Source organism: Schistocerca cancellata, chromosome 6 (assembly GCF_023864275.1).
Source record: "Schistocerca cancellata isolate TAMUIC-IGC-003103 chromosome 6, iqSchCanc2.1, whole genome shotgun sequence".
Taxonomy (NCBI): domain Eukaryota; kingdom Metazoa; phylum Arthropoda; class Insecta; order Orthoptera; family Acrididae; genus Schistocerca; species Schistocerca cancellata.
Window position 1 is genome coordinate 209,412,013 of NC_064631.1, and position 17,092 is coordinate 209,429,104.

Consider the following 17,092-nt stretch of genomic DNA (forward strand, 5'->3'; position numbering starts at 1 on the left):
CGTGCTGAGCCTCCAACCCGTCGCATCTGTCCTCGACCAGGTTCAGGCAGATTCCCCATTCCACACACGAATAGCACACTCACCAATACCTCACGCAACATGGATGTGTCTGACTAGCAGTCATTCCTGACAGGTGACGCTGCTATCACCTGGACGGCTTTATATCGATAGCAAGTCACTAGTCAGAAAGTTCAGGTTGATCAGAGTTTGTTACACATAATGTTAGCACTGAGGTCGTCAATGCGGAACTGTAGATTGTTGCCTACGTCGACCGTAAACCGACCTCCCTCCAGCAGCAGCAGGCATGCCGGAGTTGCGGTGTTTGGTAATTGAATGTCGCCGACCTCAGAGACAGTCCTTGCTTGGAAATCTTGCGAAAGACACCTTTGGGCGTATCCCGCGACCCTTCATTAGCGTATGGTTTGTGCCAAACTGGTGCTATGCTTTGAAATGATGACATATGGTCCTGAGTACGCAGTGTGGCGACGTTATACGATGGACTTCTATTTCACAGTGCTACAGGAATGCAATGACCAAGCACCTTCTCCACAGTGGCAAGTGGGGATACAACGAGCTAAGGCCGAAATTAAACACAACACGCCACCTCGAAGGTGCATTGCTCCAGTCATGGACACTAAACTATGTTACAGGAGAACACGCATTAGTGTATCATATCATCAACAAAAGCAAAAGACAATGAGGAGCCCTGATACATGCACTCAAAGATGGCACATACTTAACGCCGCAACAGGAAATAGGCAATGACTTTGAAGAAACTTATAGTCAATTTGATGCTGCAGTGGATATCGACATGGCGGCCATTATCAATGTTACACATTCGACTTTCAGCACCGTTGAAGCTGAGATGGAAGCACTGCTGATGAAGTAGATTACTGAGTGAATCTAAGCCTTGATGCACAAGTGGTTTCAATGGCCATTTATCACTATCATGACGTAGTAGTTATTCCACCATGATTTCTCAATAGTGCTCCTCAAAGGGTGTACCACGAAATCTCTCATTGTATCGAGATACGACAGACAATGGTGTCCCCTGTCTATGATATAATATGTGACAGCCCTTGATCTGTTACTCTGTGGCTGTCGTCACTAATCGGCAGGACTGAATTTGTGATGATGTACATATAAGTGTAAAGCATATACTGATGGCCTGGTGCTGGCTTTGCGGACTGATGACGACATGCATGAGGCTTTAGATTGGATCCACAAATATGGAACGGCCACTAGCAACCATATAAATGTGGACAAGTTGGTTGCTGATGTATATCGTTGTCAGGCTATTGGAAGAATATGTGGCACGTTTATGGCTCATTGGTACTTTGGAATGCCTAGGAATTGTTGTTACCAATGGCATATATCGCACTGCAGTTACAACTGTATCAAACTGCTACAAGCAGTCTAGACAGGTGTTAACAGGAACCTGATATGGGCCTTAGACGTCCTCCAGCAGGCTACATATGTAAACACCTACCCAGACTTACAGCTTCTGTACTTTGTCCAAGTATCCCGACGCTGGCGGTAGTAGCGCAATTCTTATGGACATCATTTGGTTCCTTCATGAGTGCAGGTCTACTTTTTAAAGTCAGATACAAATCCCTGGCCCCTGTCTTGGTATGAGTTGACCAGGTCTTTTACATGTTCACAAAAGAGTGTTGCAGCAATGTATCACAACAATTTTAAAACTGTGGAGATGACATGAGACGTGACTGATTAGAAATCTAATAGAAGAATTACCAACAGTGGCTGTCTAGCACAATTAACAGTCACTTCACCCTATACACATTCTTTTTAATATCTAACATAGCTATATTCAGATAGCTCTGCCAGGAACTAGACCAGACGCCTATCTGATATTTAACTACAGGACAGCCTAGCAAACCCATTCTGAGGTGGTATCCACAAATAAATCATTTTCAGCTAGGTATCCGGATACTTTGGATCATATAGTGTATTAAAATTATCTTATAAGCAATCCTACGATCATCCTATAAGTTGTCTATTGAGGATGATATTCTAGCTTAGATGGTGTTGATTACAACGCCTTTCATGGCCCCTAAAATTCAAATATATGAGTGCTTTATTTTTGTGGATATTTACGTGTTGTTAAAGACTAACTTTAACAGATTATTCGGCAGTGACGGAATGTAATACCTCGAAACTGTATTTGAAAGAAAGACAGTCATGATCTATGATGTTGTATCAAATTATTTGCTCTATACCTACAGTTTTAACGTGATGGCCGATTACACAAAGAAACAAAGTTACTTACAACAAATATGAGGCTGTAATTCACAATTACCCCGCCGGATGATTGAAACCATCTAACCTGCCCATGTTACTTCCTACAGAATTAAGTCTGTGAAACTAGATTTCTTATGCTCTCACAGCTATGGCTGGTGGAAACATCGCCCTTCCAGATCTTTTACGATTCCACTGCATAACGCAGATGCCAATATGGTATTACCTTCGATTGGTCTCCGAATCAGTAGTTATCTATGACGTACAGTCTTAGACATAAAAACAGACCGCCGGCCGGCCGCCACAGAGACTAAGTCCGAGTCGTTCACTTAAGGTGGCCAATAAAACTTACCGCCCCTGACAACTCTAAGTCCAGCCATCTGCACAATCTGGCAACACTGTAAAATGCGGAAGTGTTAGGAGGAAGTGTTGACTACTTCCGAGACGGACTGTGGGAGCCTGTGGTCTTCTGGTAATCGACGTGCATTCAAAACTTATAGTTGCAGTTCGCGTCCAACTGTATTTTTTTTTATCACATTTCGGTCTAAAGTTATGAGTCTGATTGAACATCGAACATAATTCGCTTAACATTCTACTCACCAGCAGTAACAAGTACTTCCAGAAACAATTCCGCGGGACAGCTCGTGGCTGCGTCGCGATCATAACAGCTTAACGCTCGGGCGTTTCCTCGCGCTGCAGCGGCTACCGGCCACCGGCCAGCCGCCACCCGCCGCCTGAAATCCGGCGCCGCCCATGTGAAGGCGGCGCCACGCTGTCAGTGTGTGTATCAATGCCATTTTCGAATTTGAAGTTCTAGTTATCATCTTCCAGTTAAGCATTGGATGTTGCATATTTGAAAATCATGAACTACAGTTAAGCTTTCTAAAATTGAGTCTCAAGTGGAGAAAGGTGTTACATCTGCAACACAACGTTTACTTTTGGTATAACAGAGGGGTGAATGTAGAGGAGGCAGCTAGAAAGATTTGAACTGTGTGTGGAGCGAGTGCTTTTGGGAAAAATACGCCAGCAAAAGATATTCTTGTTTCAACAAAGATGGTTCTGGCATGAATGATTTTCCACATTAAGGAAGTCTCGACTACTGATATATGTGACAGATTACCATTTTACCATCATGCGACATTTGAATTCAACAGGCAAAGTTCAGAAGTCTGGTGTAGGAGTACTGCATGCTCTAATTCGAAACAACAAAAATCAACGGAGTGACTATTATTGAACGTCATCAGGTTTTTTCATTGAGCATTCCTACGCAGTACTGTTTCTGGTGACGTGTTATGATGCCTTTATCATTAACTTACTAAGAAGAAATGCATGGCTGAGCTCAACCCAAAGACGAAAACTCGAGCAAAGAGTAGTGTGAACATAATATTTTACATTTGATAGCTCCAAAAGTGTGTTTTGGGCTACGAATTCTGCCCCAAGGGGTGTGTGCAACACAGCTGGAATTTGTTGCTAACAACTGAGACACCTTTCGGTCCCAGTGTAACAAAGTCGAGAAACAAAACTACATCACCTGTGCTACTGCATGATACCTCACTCTGTTGATTTGAGAAACAATACTACCCAGGATATTGATAGGAAAGTCGCCTCTCAGGCTCTTGTATTGATAGTGAAATCCTGTCTCGAGCACTTGTCCCTCTCGTCATATATTCGTAAAATTTTACCTTTCCCGCTCTTGATCGATCAACCGTCAAGGCAATTCATTTCTAGACGAAAATACTCTTAAAACTACTCTGGTTTAATGACATCGTTAGAACAAGTAGGTTTCTACGGGTGAAGAATTTGTAAACAACTTTAGCATTTTTCAGACTTTTTTAGATATCGTGAAAGAAAATTCTGTTGCTGATTAATTTCTCTTTGATGATTACTGTTGCGATTAGTAAACTAATGGAAAATGCAATTAAAAAATTCATTGTACTAATACAAATTAAATTCAGCTTACTGCAGAAACATCACGACGGCAGTCTATCTTAATATAGCATTAAGTGTCTGTAAGATGTTTGAGTCTATTTTAACACGAATTAGAAGGATATTACCGAATTTTGATTTCGAAAAGCTCTGTATTTACTTCATTTCCTGTATCATTCGCAAGTATTATGAAAATGTGGCATTTCATAGATAAAACTATGTATTCACAACAACAAAAAATATGTCGGCAGAAAACAAAAACGTGGCATTATGAATTTGCAGTACCGTAAAGTTTTCGCTTTGACACTAAGGGTTACTAAAAGTAGCAAGACCAATTTTGTTAGAGCGTTGTCTTACGATTCCCTCATTGAATTTGTAATTGCCTGCTTGTAGCTGTGCTGCAAAAGAATGAAAAAGCTGGTTATCGGCGAGGCTCGAAAGGCGAACAGAGGCAGCATGCACCTGACAGGCAAGCACGTTATCTAGGAGCTAGCGGATAGGCGCGGTGTTTTCCACTTACTTTTTGACCCAGTAAGCGGTACGGCAGATAAACCGCAACATAAGAGGCGACAGTAGTTGTATTTCCCATGTGGAACGACTTCTATGGACTGATATCCTTATGTCACATCTTAAGCGAAAATCACTTAGTATTAAATTGAAATGACACGATAATATCAACTGAATTTAGTAGGATAGTTCTGTGCCATGAAGGAAGAAACTCGTCGGTCACAGAGTTTCCAAACATATTCTGTGCTGTTGCCATGTTTCAGTTATACTGCCAGGAAGGATACCAGCTGATGTGTTCTGTGAGTGACCTCGGAAGTGACTATAGCTTCGTTTTAAAGTTGCGGGTGGCAAGGGCCGCAAGATCCTCATTATATGTCAATGAGTCTTATTCACATTTCTGTAACTAGGGTTAGGGGCTAGAGTGCAATTACTTGTAATACATCGATGCACTGAATGAAAACTAAATGTCATAAATTAATAACTGCGGCAATTATTTGTGTTTTACTGACTTAATCGGACCGAAACCTTCAAAGCGTATTCACCAGACGCGATTCACAGTTTTGGAGCTTCTCCAGTGGTTGAGTTGATAATGTATATTTGCTGTACAATATTGTTATTGAGACCGCTGTCATTGGCACATCCACCAGGAGACAGGCATGGCCTGGCTTATTGTTGTCAGCTTTCCTGACGGATATTCTGCCTTAGCTCGAAACGTGAAGACTTAAGGTGAATTCGAACATTCCATATGGCGAAAATTTGATGTTTCTATTCTTCCAGCTCTAACATTGAAATAACAGTTTCAATAAACGGCAGGAAAGCGCCTGTGAATCAAGAGTTAATAATGCAATCATAATTAGTGTAATCTGACAAATTCCATCTGTCATATGATAATTGTGAAAAACTACTTTTTTCATCTTCACAGCACCACAGTATGATCTCAAGGGTTTCGTAGGATACCTATACTTAATTTCATTGTGATTGTTTTCAATGACAGTACCGGAGGAGCAACATCATCTGAGTTGAAACATACTTTTCCAGCGGGATTTGAATCTTTGGCTACAGTTGCAGTAGCACGTCCAGTGAGGTATCAAGAATGTGAGCAATCACTCATTGCTATAGTATAGGCTAGGGCAGAGCGAAGCAGGTTTCCGACGAAGTAAACGATGAGAGACACTGTCGCTGTCACTTATTAAACAGGAATTGTTCAGAAAATTACAACTATATCTAGTGAAATGAATAGGTTGATACAGCTCCAGTCCGGCACTATCACTGAGTTGCCAAACATTTTCCCAATAGCACTTAAGATAAAAATGTATGTGTGTGTTCTTTCGGACATTTCCGAAAGAACAGACACTACGAATCGAAATAGACAGCCTTGTTAATCAATTAAAGATTGAAGGACAGATGTCCAGGATGTCATGGACATTGAAATAGAACAACGGCGTCAAATGAAAATTTGCGTCTGACCAGGTTCGAACCCGGATTCGTAGTGTCTTTTCTTTCGGAGATTTCCGAAAGAACAGACACCACACGTATATCCATATACAAGGGATTATATGGCATTTTTTCTGCAATTTGTCTGTACCACCACCTCCTACAATATTTACTATACCTCCTCAAACAGCCTGTATAATTATTTAGATCTCGACGGGTCATCGAAAGTTTTCAGTGCCAGACACACGACATCGTCCGAACCCTAGCGGGAATACAGTGTGGCCGAGAGCAAGTGGAATAATGGCCGCGGGGGGTGGGCGTACCGCGCATGTGGTATGCGGCAAAGATGGGAATTCGCGTCTGACGAGGAGCGTGTGTAGATAGGTGCTGCAGAGAGGTTGGCTGCTGTGTCCCAACAGAGCCCACCGTCGGAGGTTCGAGTCCTCCCTCCGGCATGTGTGTGTGTGCTGTCCATAGCGTAAGTTAGATTAAGTGGTATGTAAGCTTAGGGCCCGATGACCTAAGCAGGTTGGTCTGATGAGTTCTTACAACGAATTTAAAAAATTTAATCCAAAATACTGCATATCGGTTCTTACAATAGTGCAATAGGTGCGCACCGGTTAGGTGTAACTGAAGAGAGACTCCAACTTGGATTGTGGTTAAGGGCGAATCCCAAGCGCACGGCCACGAACAATTGGGAGCGGAAACTTAATGTCATCGGAACCTTGTTGAAGGACCATGACATGCGATCGTTAGACCGACTGCAGAAAGTTCAGTTTATAAATACACACATACTTAGCAAAATATATCATGTCGCAGCAGTCTTACCGATACTGCAGGTCACTGCACATAAAATATTAGCTGTAGCCTCTTGGTACGTGTGGAAACAAAATATCTTCGAAGGATCCTTCCACTCGGCGACTTTGCAGAGGCAAAACGGAGGACTTGAAATTAAAGACATGCTTTTAAACTAATTCATGCCACTGAGACAGGCATCACGAAACTTCTGTTCCTCTCATTAGATCCTGGGGATAGGAACGCTCCTGTTAATGTAGCATGCCAGCCTAGATTACATCCGAAAGTACTATGGCGATTGGAGGTGTATAAGACTTCCACCAGCACAAACCAACACTAGAACCTTCTATGATTATATTACCAGACATCGTCTTCACAAACCAATTCCGGTAAATTAACCTACAAAAACCTGGAGGAACGTCTGGAAAAATACCAACAATAAAATTCTACCAACTAGAGTCTGTGCCGTATGGTGCGACGTTGTAAAGGAAACCATACCCTCAGCGGAACGCGTATGGGAAATCAAATTGAGACCATCTCCATACTGTGACAAATGTCGGCTTGTAGAAACTGTAGCGCACATCTTCTTATGTGAAAATATAATTTGGAACTGGACTAGAAAGAAATTAGCACTATTAACAGAACCGCAGAAAGGCATATACCGATAACTGAAGCTTTACAACCCGACTCGAAATGTTACCCGTCCGCAAAGAATAACAGCTATTCGTGGCTTCTGGGACAGTTTGTGCTTTACGTCGTAACAAACAAAACTTAGAGCTTAGAAGGGTACATGCTTTATATTGCAGAAGAACGCTTTACTCTGAAAAAGAATAACAAATATAAGGATTGGTTTCAATTTTTTTTATCTATTGCTTTATGTGGGCTACGAAGAGGTGGACAGTTTTTTTTTTTATTAGAAGCAGAATACTATTCTTTCGCTTTTTTTATTCCTGGAATATTCTTTTACGTTGGTTCTAAAATCAGAACTGTTCTAATTTGGCAAAACCCCTCCGACTCCGAGATTTTTTTCATTTGTTGAAAAATATATGGCTTCCTTACAAACCTCATATGCATCCAGTGCATAATAACATAAATTGTGAATATATTTCTGAATGAATGGTTGTTATGTATTTTTCCGTCACCCTTTTCACTGTTATAAGTTATGTTCTACAAGGAACGCCACTGGAGGCGGCAATCTGTAATTTGTTTTACCTTAATTACTACTTCAATTTTGTTCCACAATTTAAAGGCATATGTGGGTGCAAACATGGAATACATGGGAATAATACAGCAGCTCAGTGACAGGTATGGGGGAGGCATTGAGGCCAGGCCTCGGATCTTCGGCGCCTGCCCTCTTTGCCTCCACCTACCTAGTGCTGAAAGTCTTCTCAAACGTTTTTAAGAAAATAATAGCGCAGTGATCAGCATGTCTGTCTAGTAAGCAGGAGGTCCAGGATCGAAGCCCAGGCGGTCACAAATATTCATCTGCCGTCTTTGATGTATTTCAACGCGCTGTGACAGTGTGGACGTCGGTCCTTCTATATTTAAGATGCAACTGTTTTTTCAGGCAATGGAGGTGATTTGCGAACATTTGTCTTGCCATCAGTGTAACGGGACTTCAGCGACATCCAACCATTAGTCATTGCTTTGTGCCGGCGCTAACCCATATCATATATGCGAATCAGATTGTAGTTCATATTTAGTCAAATAACTATTGGTCAGTATACAAATATGCCGGCCGGGGTGGCCGAGCGATTCTAGGCACTACAGTCTGGAACCGCACGACCTCTACGGTCGCCACCATTAACGTTACTGTAAGCAGTTTAACAGCATAACACCACCACAACTACCGTCAACCTGAACTATATCATCACGCAGTTGTAACTCGCAGTGATTACAAGTTGCTGATGTTTTTCAACAATAGGGGAAAGCACCTCTGAAGTTCCATTTGCATTACGCCTAGGACGGAGAGAATCCCAAATAACAGTAATAGGTCACCCAGCGAAGAGAAGAGTCCACGTATTGTCTCAAGTTCTTGCAGTTTGATATTAATGCTGTTCCCTATAGTTTCACTAACGGGTTCTTTTGGCTATCGGAATACTCATATGGGAATTATAAAAGTGTAATTGCTAGAACGCTCAACTACCTTAATAACACCTCATTCTGGATTGAATACGACTCAGAAAGCGACGTTAATTTGACGTTTCCATCCATCTCCTGATGGCTTACTGAACGAAGTCTGAAGTGCACGCACAGTTCTGTTGCCAGCCGCATGGATTCTGTGAAGTGTTGTGGCAGCTGGCAGTCATTGCTGAATACAGAGATGTGCAAGTATCCCCACTGCTTTAGGGGAAATCGTCTTTGTTGCATTTTTTCCATACCGTAATTAGCACAATAACTAAGGCTTGTTCTGCTTAAGAACTTGATGCCCAGAAGTCCTTAAATGAGAATCTCCTAGCGGGAGCAATGCATGAAAGGAGACAGACTGTTGGACCAAAGAATGGACAGCTCCCTGCTTTTTACATTTCCGATAGTGCCTACGATAAGAGTCTGCTGTCATATTATGCTTCACAACCTTAAACTGTTTTTTTTTTCTTTTTACTTCATACTAAAACAAAAGTAAACATATGAGAAGAGGTAATGACTGATATGCTTCTCAGGAACTTTAGTTTTTCGTGTATATTTACTCACTTAATACTAAAACAAGGGCGTTAATATGAGAAGAGAAAATGAAATATACGCTTCCAAGACATAATATTTCCTTGTGTGCTACTACTGCATACATGAAAGCCCTGCAGTTAATTTTTGTATGTTGGATAAATTTTGATATCACCTCACATTCCTTTGTGAGAAGGTTCCTATTTTCTTGGGATTCAAATAGAGTGGACATTTCATCACTGGTTAATATTCTGATGACTAATGACATGATAAGGGTTTAATTGCTCCATGGCACCTGTGAGTAGAGTCTCACGTTGGTTACTATAAGAACACGCAGGCAGTGATATCCGCTCACTGCAGTCAGAGCCAAGGTGATTTCTTTCTGTTTACGGCGAAGCGTCTGCTGCAGTGATCACGCTCAGCCAACTTAAACAAATCGCGGCGGAATTGGGCACTGCTAATCGCTGCACTTGTCGCGAGGCTCGACGAGAAGAGCGCACTGTCTCTGTAAAAGATACTACGGCATTAATACATCTTACTTAGCGTAATATGCAGGTCCTGGATTGGGTAAAAATTCAGTTTATAACTCCCCATCGCATTAAAATACTTTACAGTCATATTTGATTCAATATTTATTGTTGGTTGTCTCTCTAACGTAAATAGTATTGATTCAGATTGAGCGTGAACACGAAAACACACACACACACAAACAGTCATTGATTCCATTGAGGGTGACATCTACTGTGTGTTGAACAACACATGCACCAGTCAATTCCTCAGTTGGCGTCGAGTGGATGAGATTTTTCTATTGCCTTGCATTGCAAGAATTGTAAGGAGGAGACTGAAAGTAGATGGCCTTGTATCTAAAGAGGCGCGACAAAGTAAAGCTTGACCGACTATCAAATAATTGTCCACATGGGTTTTGTGGACGAGTATACTTCTAGTAACCAACCCACCCACGATCATTACGTAAGATTTCTCGAAGGTGTAGGGGCATTGATTTCATTAAGTCGTCGACATTGTAGCGTTATGGTTTACTCCCCAACATACGTTTTCTATATTCGTCCAAAGGTCGCTTGCATTTGTAGGACCACATGGCAATGACCTTGTTGCCTCTGCCCACATATTCTCTATCTGGTTGATGTTCGGTGATCGTGGAACAAACGCAACAGCTTTATCCTCTCTTGGCCCTGAAACCAATCTCGCACTGCTCTGCTATGATGGATGGGGTTCTCCTCCTGTAAATAAACTGTTATCTCGTTCGTTCATATATTTATATTTAAGTAACTTATTTGTAATAAGCACATTGTATTATTATTTTCCACAGTGTTTAAGAATTCAGGCCCTGTCATAAATAAGTGATCTAGATCCAACCGTCCGATTAAGAATGTGGTTTACCCAGTCTATCAAATTATGAGAGCCGTATTCGGATATCCACATTAAGCCTGACTGGCTGAATCCGATTAGAACGATCTGGTATCGAGATGAAATTACAGAAATCGGATAATTTGAACGTCTGTATTGCAATAATGCTGCGCACATAAATCCCTATGATGGAGTAACAGGTAGCAACTGTCGAAGAAAAAGTGAGAAATATGTTTACTAGCAGCAATGTAACGTAATTATAACCCCTATTTGTGTGATGGAAATACTTAATCGAACAATGCACATCTATTTCAGTGGTGGGAAGATGCACCATATCGGATTTGCTGATGACGTAATGACAATAATAATAATAATAGTAATAATCACGTGGGGCCGATAGGGGAAACCCTCCCCCATATTGGTGGTACCGAGGAAATCAAATACTTGGGGTGAACCAAATGCTAACACAATCCTGAACGGCTACTCAACCCGTTGAACCCAAAATTCAGGCACGTCTGAGTGAAAATCACCACTACTCTGGTCACCGTCTGTTAGCTCAATGAGCTCGGCTGAAAATATTTGCTTCCAAAGGCTTCAACACCCTCTGGTCCTGTCCGGTCCTGGTATCACCCAAGCCAAACCAACGAAACACAAGCAAACATGAACTGTGCAAGCACAGTCAATTTTATCCCAGGTGGTACACAAACAGCCTGTCGACAGGCGGCAGTTGGATTTTCGGATTCTGGGGAGTCCAGGTTATCACGGCAGAGAATATCGAAGATCTCTGGTATATTTCCCTATAAGGAGAAAACATGCATTTGAAAACTAAACATCGATACATTGATCCAAGCACGAAAAATAAATAATCTCACAAATGAAATCGACCATCAAAAAACTCTCATCCTTGCTTTTCAAGAACCACGACTAACTGACAGTGAAACATTGCATTACGGAAACCATTGGAAAAATACAACAAAAAGTAGCGACAGGCGCACCAATTTTTGCCATTGTTTTTCTCGAACACAGATCTATCATCACCTCTGTCAAAGAAATCACACCCATCAACAATCGACTTACGACTATGCTCATTCAGAGCCCCAGTAAAAAATATACACTCATCAATGCACATGCCCCCACCAACATCGAAAATAAGAAAAACACTGAAAATGTCGAAAAATACTGGAACACACTCGAAAACACTATGAGAAAAATTCACCAAGGTGACGTGAAAATACTAATGGGAGACTTCAACTCTATATTTGGGACAGAAAAAAACCTGTAGAAAAATCATTGGTACAAATTCAACATACCGAATCGCTTAGACCAACGGCACACGTCTGACTGACATTTGCCAGCAATACAACCACAAAATGATGTCTTCCCACTTTAGGAAAAAAACCAGTTCCCAGGTGACATGCTTGCCTACCAGGTGCAAGCTGCTTTTGTTCGCTTTTCAAGACTCGCTGAAAGCAAGATTTTTAATTCTTTTGTAGCTAAGCTACAAGCAGGCAGACACAAACTTAATAAGGGAATCGTAAGATAACACTCGAGGAAAATTCGTCTTGCTACTTACAGTAACCCTTAGTGTCATAGCAAAAACCTTACAGTACTGCCAGTTTCATAATGCCACTTTTGTTTTCTCCCGACATATTTTTTATTGTTGTAAGTACATAGATTTATCTATGAAATGCCACATTTTCACAATACTTGCGAATGATACAGGAAATGAAGTAAATGCAGAGCATTTCGAAGTCAAAATTCGGTAATATCCTTCTAATTCTTGTTAAAATAGGCTCAATCGTCTTACATACACTTAATGCTATATTAAGATAGACTGCCGTCGTGTGTTTCTGTAGTAGGCTGAATTTAATTTGTATTAGTACAATGAATTTTTTTAAGCATTTTCCATTAGTTTACTAACCGCAACAGTAATCATCAAAGAGAAATTAATCACCAACAGAATTTTCTTTCACGATATCTAAAACAATATGAAAATGCTAAAGTTGTTTACAAATTCTTCACCCGTAGAAACCTACTTGTTCTAACGATGTCGTTAAACCAGGGTAGTTTTAAGATTATTTTCGTCTAGAAATGAATTGCCTTGACGGTTGATCGATCAGGAGCGGGAAAGGTAAAATTTTACGAATATATGGCGAGAGGAACAAGTGCTCGAGACAGGACTTCACTATCAATACAAGGGCCTGAAGGGCAACTTCCCTATCAATATCCTGGATAGTTTTGTTTCTCAAATCAACAGAGTGAGTTATCATGCAGTAGCACAGGTGATGTAGTTTTGTTGCTCGACTTTGTTACACTGGGACCGAAAGGTGTCTCAGTTGTTAGCAACAAATTCCAGCTGTGTTGCACACACCCCTTGGGGCAGAATTTGTAGCCCAAAACACACTTTTGGAGCTATCAAATGTAAAATATTACACTCCTGGAAATTGAAATAAGAACACCGTGAATTCATTGTCCCAGGAAGGGGAAACTTTATTGACACATTCCTGGGGTCAGATACATCACATAATCACACTGACAGAACCACAGGCACATAGACACAGGCAACAGCGCATGCACAATGTCGGCACTAGTACAGTTTATATCCACATTTCGCAGCAATGCAGGCTGCTATTCTCCCATGGAGACGATCGTAGAGATGCTGGATGTAGTCCTGTGGAACGGCTTGCCATGCCATTTCCACCTGGCGCCTCAGTTGGACCATCGTTCGTGCTGGACGTGCAGACCGCGTGAGACGACGCTTCATCCAGTCCCAAACATGCTCAATGGGGGACAGATCCGGAGACCTTGCTGGCCAGGGTAGTTGACTTACACCTTCTAGAGCACGTTGGGTGGCACGGGATACATGCGGACGTGCATTGTCCTGTTGGAACAGCAAGTTCCCTTGCCGGACTAGGAATGGTAGAACGATGGGTTCGATGACGGTTTGGATGTACCGTGCACTATTCAGTGTCCCCTCGACGATCACCAGTGGTGTACGGCCAGTGTAGGAGATCGCTCCCCACACCATGATGCCGGGTGTTGGCCCTGTGTGCCTCGGTCGTATGCAGTCATGATTGTGGCGCTCACCTTCACGGCGCCAAACACGCATACGACCATCATTGGCACCAAGGCAGAAGCGACTCTCATCGCTGAAGACGACACGTCTCCATTCGTCCCTCCATTCACGCCTGTCGCGACACCACTGGAGGCGGGCTGCCCGATGTTGGGGCGTGAGCGGAAGACGGCCTAACGGTGTGCGGGACCATAGCCCAGCTTCATGGAGACGGTTGCGAATGGTCCTCGCCGATACCCCAGGAGCAACAGTGTCCCTAATTTGCTGGGAAGTGGCGGTGCGGTCCCCTACGGCACTGCGTAGGATCCTACGGTCTTGGCGTGCATCCGTGCGTCGCTGCGGTCCGGTCCCAGGTCGACGGGCACGTGCCCCTTCCGCCGACCACTGGCGACAACATCGATGTACTGTGGAGACCTCACGCCCCACGTGTTGAGCAATTCGGCGGTACGTCCACCCGGCCTCCCGCATGCCCACTATACGCCCTCGCTCAAAGTCCGTCAACTGCACATACGGTTCACGTCCACGGTGCCGCGGCATGCTACCAGTGTTAAAGACTGCGATGGAGCTCCGTATGCCACGGCAAACTGGCTGACACTGACGGCGGCGGTGCACAAATGCTGCGCAGCTAGCGCCATTCGATGGCCAACACCGCGGTTCCTGGTGTGTCCGCTGTGCCGTGCGTGTGATCATTGCTTGTACATCCCTCTCGCAGTGTCCGGAGCAAGTATGGTGGGTCTGACACACCGGTGTCAATGTGTTCTTTTTTCCATTTCCAGGAGTGTATGTTCACACTACTCTTTCCTCGAGTTTACGTCTTTTGATGAGCTCAGCTATGCATTTCTTCTTAGGAAGTTAATGATAAAGGCATCATAACACGTCACCAGTAACAGTACTGCATAGGAATGCTCAATGAGAAACCTGATGACGTTCAATAATAGTCACTCCATTGATTTTTGTTGTTTCGAATTAGAGCATGCAGTACTCCTACACCAGACTTCTGAACTTTGCCTGTTGAATTCAAATGTCGCATGATGGTAAAATGGTAATCTGTCATATATATCAGTAGTCGAGACTTCCTTAATGTGGAAAATCATTCATGCCAGAACCATCTTTGTTGAAACATGAATATCCTTTTCTGGCGTATTTTACCGCGCAACCGCTACGGTCGCAGGTTCGAATCCTGCCTCGGGCATGGATGTGTGTGATGTCCTTAGGTTAGTGAGGTTTAAGTAGTTCTAAGTTCTACGGGACTGATGACCTCAGCAGTTAAGTCTCATAGTGCTCAGAGCCATTTTCTGGCGTATTTTTCCCAAAAGCACTCGCTCCACACACTGTTCAGATCTTTCTAGCTGCCTCCTCTACATTCACCCCTCTGTTATACCAAAAGTAAACGTTGTGTTGCAGATGTTACACCTTTTTCCACTAGGGACTCAATTTTAGAATACTTAACTGTAGTTCATGATTTTAAAATATGCAACATCCAATGCTTAACTGCAAGATGATAACTAGAACTTCAAATTCGAAAATGGCATTGATACACACACTGACAGCGTGGCGCCGCCTTTACATGGGCGGCGCCGGATTTCAGGCGGCGGGTGGCGGCTGGCCGGTGGCCGGTAGCCGCTGCAGCGCGAGGAAACGCCCGAGCGTTAAGCTGTTATGATCGCGACGCAGCCACGAGCTGTCCTGCGGAATTGTTTCTGGAAGTACTTGTTACTGCTGGTGTGTAGAATGTTAAGCGACTTATGTTAAATGTTCAATCAGACTCATAACTTTAGACCGAAATGTGATAAAAAAAATACAATTGGACGCGAACATGCGACTATAAGTTTACAATGCACGCCGATTACCAGAAGACCACAGGCTCCCACAATCCAAACCGTCTCGGAAGTAGACACAACTTCATCCTAACACATCCCCATTTTACAGTGTTGCCAGATTGTGCAGATGGCCGGACTTAAGAGTTGTCTGGGGCGGTAAGTTTTATTGGCCACCTTAAGTGAACCACTCTCTGTGGCCGGCGGTCAGTTTTTATGTCTAAGACTGTACATAAGTTGTTTAGGAATTGCGTGACGTGTTATGACAAAATACGAATTTTGACTAACAGTCTGAGACACTTACCACTTTGGATTAATAGATGCGGGCTGTAATTATCTCAAGACTACTTCTACTTCCAAATTAGACACAGATTTACTATGTTTTACTAAATGCTTATCCGGGCTCTGGGCGGCTTATTGCTTATAAGGGGATCATGTGAATTCGGTATCTCTCTTCTCAAAACGCACCCACAGTAAGGCACCAAGTGCCACTAATAAAAAGTAGAGCTACAGATAGAAGAGCATCTAACTGTACAAGTTCTGTTTTCCCTTACGATATGTTGACTGTCTATATCTGTCCTCAGTACTGTTTTTCACGAAAAAGAGCTTCGGCGAATTTGAGTTCACATAATACTAGCATGTGGATTTATCCTACCAGCAACAAGTAAAGCATTACGTTATTGGTGCCTCGTAGAAGTCTTCTGCTTAATAAGGAGTGATTTACAGCGACAAGGGATTCACTGCTATGAGCACGTAGGTCGAATTCCTCTGGTGAGCGTGTAAGTGCCTGAGAGTTGCGACTGGTTCGCCTAGGTAGTCCAGAGAGAAAGGATGCTGGGGTGGGGAGGGCAGTGCTTGGCACTTCAACTGTTAGCATTATTTGTCTGTAAGGGCTCCTGCGAGTTAGGACAGGCCTTTCTGTGGCTGGATACCCTCTCACTGAACCACTAGGCACCATTTGTGCCAGCCGCTAGAGCGCAGAAGATTACACATACATTGTGCAAACCTCTCTACCTCATCTGGTGAGGTGGTCTGGTGTAAAGCCATGAAAACATGCGGAGCTCTCTTATTTGCGCCCTTGTGGTCACAATGGTACGGTGAGTGGCATACCCTCCCATTAGCTCGCTTGACTCGTTCGATTTGTGAATGCTGGGGCGAGTTCTCCATTATCTAGGTGTTTGCCAGACTAATATTTTTTCATCGACGGGTCGGGATCTGCTTGCTGTTGTTAAAGTGTGGAGGAGATCTATCCGTCAAGACT